The sequence below is a fragment of the Triturus cristatus genome, chromosome 4_1 (genome assembly GCF_964204655.1).
Source record: "Triturus cristatus chromosome 4_1, aTriCri1.1, whole genome shotgun sequence".
NCBI classification, from domain to species: Eukaryota; Metazoa; Chordata; class Amphibia; order Caudata; family Salamandridae; genus Triturus; species Triturus cristatus.
The window spans coordinates 126519069-126526152 of NC_140585.1; the positions used below are offsets into that span (position 1 = coordinate 126519069).

Genomic DNA, 7084 nt, shown 5'->3' on the forward strand with positions numbered 1-7084 from the left:
GTATCCTGCTGAATTCCTAAGAGACTTTTCCTAAGGACTTTGCACATCATCGGCTGGGGATGCTGCTCGTGCTATTCCCTAACGGCCGTGGGCTTAGTCTTTCCAACTAACTGCACGCTGTGCATTAGTATTTTCATTTCGAAAGGTTCGTAAGAGAACTGTCTATGCAGATGTTTTCTCTCTCTCTCCTCTACACCTGATGTGTTGATGATTTTGAGCATTCAAACTGTTAAACTTGTTGTTGTATTAACCTGTAACACTGAGAACTAAGCAATGATAATTTACTCTGCACTTGTGATTGACCATTCATATTTTGAATAACAAAGAGAAATAATATTGAGGAAAAGAATAGTGTTTGTCTTTATTCATGAGTTATGAGTTAATTGACATATTACAGTTGTTTATTGCTGTATAGGTTACTCTTTCATTAGTGGCCCTCGTGAGAGAGTAGCTCTCTGACTTTCATTACTTAGTCCCTTTTAGCTCTACCAAAGATCCATCGGAGAACCTTTCATACTTCTAACTCATTAGTAATGACTTATGGGCCTGTCATTAGAGTTACGTTTCCGTTAGTGTTATAGTTATTGGTGTGGGACATAAGATGATTAAAAAAGACTCTGCTTCCGCTGCATCAGGTGCCTTGACGCCTTTCTGTATATGAGCGCTCTATAAAGGTGCTTTTATTTCTTTTCATTTCAAACACATTTAATTTGGGATACCCCGTGATCTCATCCTGCTGTGATTCAACATTGGTCAAAGGCCTCTGGTTCAGGTTACATGCGAGTGCACTCTGCTGTTCTAAATGATGCTGATGATGCAGAAGGCATTGGACTCCATGTCCAAGGGAGAAGGAAAATAAACCCTGAGTAACATCAGGCCATCTGGATCAGAGATTCCTACCTCTGCCGGAAGGTATCAAAGGAGGAAATATTCTTGTATACACAGTATGCAGCCGTCTTCCTATATGTGGCCAGCGGAGTTGGTAACTTTTCAGACTCCTTCCCCAGCTGTGACAAATCTCAGAGTATGGCACAGTGCTGTCATTGGCCATCCAATCAGAGTCCATGTTAAATGTGTAACTAAACTACCTCTCTCATGTTCTAAGGCAGGTCCTGCCTCTGCTCCTTGAAAGATGCTGCAAGGAGTTGATCGGGGCTTTGGTGTGGTCCAGGCTGGGTCACTGCAGCATTGTCTCTGCCGGAGCCTCAAGGAAAGAGAGCTTGGAACCCAGGAAATGCTTCTGTGACAATTGACATCAAAGGCCTCCCAGCCTCCCCGGGGCTCGGGTGACTGGGCGCCATCTTAAAGCCCGGGTGTGCCACAGCCCTAGACATGTCCTGCCCTTGTTGGGGAATTACACGCCGACAACGAACAAGATGTTCAACTCAACAAACCTGCTCAGACAGTTCATATTCAATCACAAGAACCGTCTGTCTCCTGGGAGCCCAGCTCTGTCCAGATGGACCTGGAAATTAATATTTGTGTTACGTTGTTCATTCACTGCAGCGGAAGAACTACTTTGTTCTTACGTCACTGACTTGGAAATTTAATGTTGGAGGCAGAATGCTTTTATTGATCAGTATATTTAAGCGATTGAAAGCTTTTTACTCAAGTTTAAAAATGTAAAGGCTCCAGCGAGAATTGAACTCGCGACCCCTGGTTTACAAGACCAGTGCTCTAACCCCTGAGCTATGGAGCCCTACAGTGCCAGAGCTATGGAGCCCTACAGTGCCATATCAAGCAATGTATATTTTCTCAATATGAAGGTGTTCTCCTGGGGTGACACTAGGTGGATGTAAGATCAGATCAGTCGCAAAAGCGAATGAATGGGAAAAGTATTAGCAGCCTCTCTTCAAAGACTGGTCGTTCCCGTGCAGTGTAATTCAGAAACAGGCTCCACTGAATATAATTAAGCAAGCAGCATGTGCAACGCATTTAAAACAAACTGAGTGACCACCCTGGGCTCAATGGCCACAGTCGTCAGAATACAAATATTCCAGTTCCTGTTTCCCCCATCATTTGCCGGTGTAAACATAGACCAGACTTCATAACCTATCCTAGGGAGTAGTTTTATAAATAAGGCAACAATTTTACCCTTCACCTACGTGTATCAGAGAAACAGAGCTTAAACTGTAACTGTCCCCACTTGTACAGGTTTAAAGTCGTATTTGCTAACACACCTCCTCCCCTCGAAGTCACTACTAGTTTATGAGCTCCTAACTACTTGTTCAGAGAACACACGGACGCAATGTGCCCAGAATCACACAGTTCATGGCGTTGACAACGAGTCAGTCTAAAGTCTACAAATGTATCCGTGGTCAGTGACTGGACACAACATACACCTGTGGTAACCGCGCCGCATGTGCGCGCTCCCCCAGAGTCTGTCTGGAAAGGACGCCTTTCGGCTGAAAATGTAAAGTATTATGGAATGTTCTATTAAATAAAACAAAAACACTCTAAAGATTACGCGGCTGTAAAACGTGTCTCTTTTTTATGTGTCGAGCACTTGTCTGCCTCGAGACGCTGCACCTGCATTAATGTATAATTTAGCATATGTTTTATAAATAAAGAAGGAATCTCAGCTCAGAAAAATGTATCTTCCCTGACCGGGAATCGAACCCGGGCCGCGGCGGTGAGAGCGCCGAATCCTAACCACTAGACCACCAGGGAGCGTGGCAACGTCTCACATTAACATTTGTCAATACCTCATAGTCACTATGGTGAATCCCTGTGTGCACACAATCCGTGACACTGGTAGCTTTGGTGTAGGTTTTAACCGTTTTGCAAATCACAACGTTATATCAACACTCAGCACACGAGCCTCCCCTGTACAGTAAAGAACAACACGAATAAACAGCCGCCGCACGGATCCCTGCATTCAGAATACCCGAGCAGAAGCTAATAGTCTCCCTCAAGGAACATATGTCTAGAAGTATCCAAGAGCCGCGGAAGTTTCAGACAGATACCACAAGAAGAATGCGCGAAAAACCAAAGCACTCCCAGTAACCAATTGTCTCGTCTTTTTATTACAATTTACATCTCATGAAAGAAAAGTGCGCGCTTATTATCGTCACTTAAAAGCTCATTTCTGTCTCAAATCTTTTTATTCTGAAGCGTTATGCACTTGTAAAATCAAAAGCAGCGCCATGAAAACAAGCTACAGCGAGGGCGATAGGAAGCTGAAATACACAGTAAAGTGTGTGTGTGGGGGGGTACATTAATGGACATGAAAGACACACTACAAAGGCACCGACCGTGAAGAAAATAAGACTCTTCCGGGAGTGCCGGGCCGAGCTCAGGGCTCCCTGCAGGGGCAGACCTGCTCTTTCCTGCAAACACTGGGACGGGTGGTGAGCTTGTTTCATTTCAGCCCTTCTGAGGGGTGCCAGGAGGTGTTGCTGTGGAAGGGAAACTCTCCAGTGTGGGGTTTAGCGCTTTATCAAGCTCTAGAGTTTGTCTTTAGAAACACAAAGCTGCCTAGATGGTTGGGCTGCGTGCCATATAGCACCTTGTCACCTTTGTGGCAGCCGAGCCTTCGATAGCTCAGTTGGTAGAGCGGAGGACTGTAGTGGGGCAGCCGACATCCTTAGGTCGCTGGTTCAAATCCGGCTCGAAGGACTTTTGCAAACTTTTAACTCTTTTTCCTCTGCTTTACAATATAGAGCGCCTCTTTCTCAGACACTCACACACCTGGGCTTTTCCTGCATCCTCGCTTCTCCTTTACAGCCCATCTCCCTCCTAGGGGGGAGGGGTGCTGAGAGAGTCTCCCTCCCCACTCCCTGTGTGCAGCTCCCGCTGCAATCCTCCATCATCAGACAGAGTCTGGGGGGCTGGGCTGAAGAGCCAGGCCGGGGCCCCGTCTGAAGCCTGGGAGCTGGTTGCTGTGACTGGCACCCGGTGATGCTGCTGAGAACATCTGCTAGGAGGTGAGAAGGTTGTTGTGAGGTGTGAGGGAGGAGTGTGTTTTTGTGTGAGGGAGTGTGTGTGTTTGTTGAGCCGGTGGCCCCTTGTGTTGGTGTGAAGGAGATGACACAGACGATAAGTTGCATAGCGGACACAGGCAGGTTGTACGATATCACTAGGTGCAGCTCAGCAGCAGCTACATCATCGCATCCTCGTTAGTATAGTGGTCAGTATCCCCGCCTGTCACGCGGGAGACCGGGGTTCAATTCCCCGACGGGGAGGCTAAGTAGTTTTTATACTCAATATTTTATACTCAGCTTATAGTATGACGATTGAACATCTATTTTAAATGTCACGTAGAATGGGACACTCCTGCTTTTGTGTACTGAAGCTTTTCATTGATGACATAATCTCCTAAAAGTAAAAGATTTACTAATGCGGTCTCATCACTTTTTAATCACGGGCAATTTTTAAGTGAGACACTTTGGGAAGGATGTCTGCCTTTTCATTTTAAGCTTCTGTGTACTTTATTGAAAAAAGAAACGTGCACGAAGCTTTGTTATTTACATCAAAATCAAAGTTCTACACGATCAATAAAATGCATTTACGCTACTGTTTTTCTCCATGCTACATAAATGAAATGATGGATCGGGCTCTGAATGAGGAATTGTTTTATATGTCGGTAAAACTTTTTTAAATCTTTATTTAAGTGTCCTGGTTTACAAAATACAGGCACATTGTGAAAGTAAAAGTACTACTGGCCTGTATGTGCACTCCCCACCACCCTCATCAGAGATCTTATATTCCCAAGGGCCAGGCATGAGTAGCACACTCCAGTCAGGTTATTGCAGTGTGTTCTGGGACTTGTAGTCCTGTTTCTAACACTCTAAACTGAGGTCGAGGGCAGCCAGCATCCAAAGCAACACCCTGGGCTGGGTGAAGCGCTCATGCCCGGATCTGGGCTTACTTGAGAGCTTTGTTGAGGCCTTGGACGAGCTGCAGGGGTCTCCGAGAAGAGGAGCAGACCCCCGCTGGTGCCCTGAGAAGAAGCACTGACCACCCCCTCCCCCCAGTGCCCTGAGAAGAGGCACTGACCCCCCGCTGGTGCCCTGAGAAGAGGCACTAACCCCCCGCTGGTGCCCTGAGAAGAGGTGCTGACCACCCGTTGGTGCCCTGAGAAGAAGCACTGCCCCCCGTGCCCTGAGACGAGGTGCTGACCCCCGCTGGTGCCCTGAGAAGAGGCACTGCCCCCCCCCCCTCCTGTGCCCTGAGAAGAGGCGCTGACCCCTGCTGGTGCCCTGATAAGAGGCACTGACATCCCGTGCCCTGAGAAGAGGTGCTGGCCCCCCCGCTGGTGCCCTGAGAAAAGGCGCTGACCCCCGCTGGTGCACTGAGAAAAGACGCTGACCTTCCGCTGGTGCCCTGAGAAAAGGCGCTGACCCCCGCTGGTGCACTGAGAAGAGGCGCTGACCTCCCGCTGGTGCCCTGAGAAAAGGCGCTGACCTCTCTCCGATGCCCTGAGAAGAGGCGCTGCCCTCCTGCAGGGGTCCCTTAGAAGAGGCTCTGACCTATCTCTGGTGCCCTAAGTAGAGATGCTGACACCCCGCTGGTGCCCTGAGAAGAGACGCTGACCCCTTGCTGGTGGCGCTGACCTCTCTGGTGCCCTGAAAAGAGGCGCTGCCCTCCTGCAGGGGCCCCTTTTCTGGATGGTTAATTCATTCCTTCTGTTTTTGCTCTCCAGTTAGTTGTGTGTTGTGAAGGTCCCATGCATCTTCCACGCTTGGAAACTCTCCAGAGATCTGAGTCTATTTAAGGTGCAGTAAATTGCTTTCTTCACAGTGTGCCTCACAGCAGTGTGTTTTCTGTGTCTGTTGATGTTTTCCTAAGTTTAGTAAACGGTAGATAGAGAGTGTTATGTTAATGTGTGTTTTTTCTACCTACATGAGCATGCACAGCCTCACACTTTGTCTTTGAGTACGTGCTCTGGGAGTGTCGAAGAGTTCCATGGTGCATGATAGCAAGCTCCTCGCTAAACTAACGCAAAAAAATACGAATACAACAAAATCCTAAATGAGAGAGCAGGTCTATGGATTAACAAATACAAAGCTCTTCACCTATGTGAAGCTAATAAAGCAGGGAAACTTCTTGCCGCCTACATCAAATACAAACGGAACCAGTCCGCCATCTCATCCATCAGAGACTCTAACAACCAAACCCACACAAAACACATAGACATCCTCAGGCCCTTCAAAGGGTTCTATCAAGAACTTTACAAAAAAGATCAGACCCTTAACTTAGAGGAGTGTACAAAATACCGCGAGAGACTGAGGTTACCGCAGCTAAATAGCGAGGAAACAATTAGGCTAGGTCAAGAACTTAACTACACAGAAATTGAAATGGCAGTCAAATCATTGAAAGATAACAAAGCCCCCGGGCCAGACGGGTTTACAGCCTCCTTCTATAAGACGTCCTTAAACCAGTTGAAACCAACCATGAAACACGTTTTTACCCACACAGCATCTAAAGGGACGGTATCACAAACTATGTCAGAAGCTAACATAATAGTCATTCCCAAGGAGGGGAAAGACCAACTGTCACCAAAAAACCTATAGACCTATATCCCTTATTAACGTTTACTGTAAAATATATGCTAAGATCTTAGCAGTCAGAATCAACTCTGCTCTCCCCAAACTGATAAGCAACTCCCAGGTTGGTTTCCTATGTACACGTATGTCTAACGACAACACCCGCCTTCTGTGCCACATCTTAGAGCATGCGGCTACTAAATCTAAACCAGCAGTGGCTATCACATTAGACGCAGTGAAGGCCTTTGATAGGGTCTCCTGCGCTTTCCTGGAACGTTGCATGCAATCGCTCAACTTAGGGGAGGGATATATACGTATGGTTATGGCCCTGTATGGGGAACCATCAGCCCGTATTGTCACTAACGGGTCACTCTCTGAACCCTTCATTTTGCAACAAGGTACCAGACGGGGTTGTCCATTATCCCCATCATTATTTTTACTAGCACTGGACCCCTTTATCCAAGCTATCAAGCTAAATTCGAACATAAAAGAGGTCGATATCAATGGCATCCAAATAAAATTCGCCGCCTATGCCGATGACATATTAATAGTAACGGAACAACCCAAGACATCAATTGCGGCCCTGATGGATACAG

The 7084-nt window shown here is 47.0% G+C and overlaps 3 non-coding genes across 3 annotated transcripts; 1 reads left to right on the plus strand and 2 right to left on the minus strand.

Moving 5' to 3' along the window:
• Positions 1-1626: 1626 nt before the first annotated feature.
• On the minus strand, positions 1627-1699 carry TRNAT-UGU (transfer RNA threonine (anticodon UGU)). The gene has a single exon. It is a non-coding gene; the product is annotated as a tRNA-Thr (tRNA).
• Positions 1700-2598: 899 nt separating this feature from the next.
• Positions 2599-2670, minus strand: TRNAE-CUC (transfer RNA glutamic acid (anticodon CUC)). Its single transcript has one exon. It is a non-coding gene; the product is annotated as a tRNA-Glu (tRNA).
• Positions 2671-4112: 1442 nt separating this feature from the next.
• Positions 4113-4184, plus strand: TRNAD-GUC (transfer RNA aspartic acid (anticodon GUC)). The gene has a single exon. It is a non-coding gene; the product is annotated as a tRNA-Asp (tRNA).
• Positions 4185-7084: the final 2900 nt, after the last annotated feature.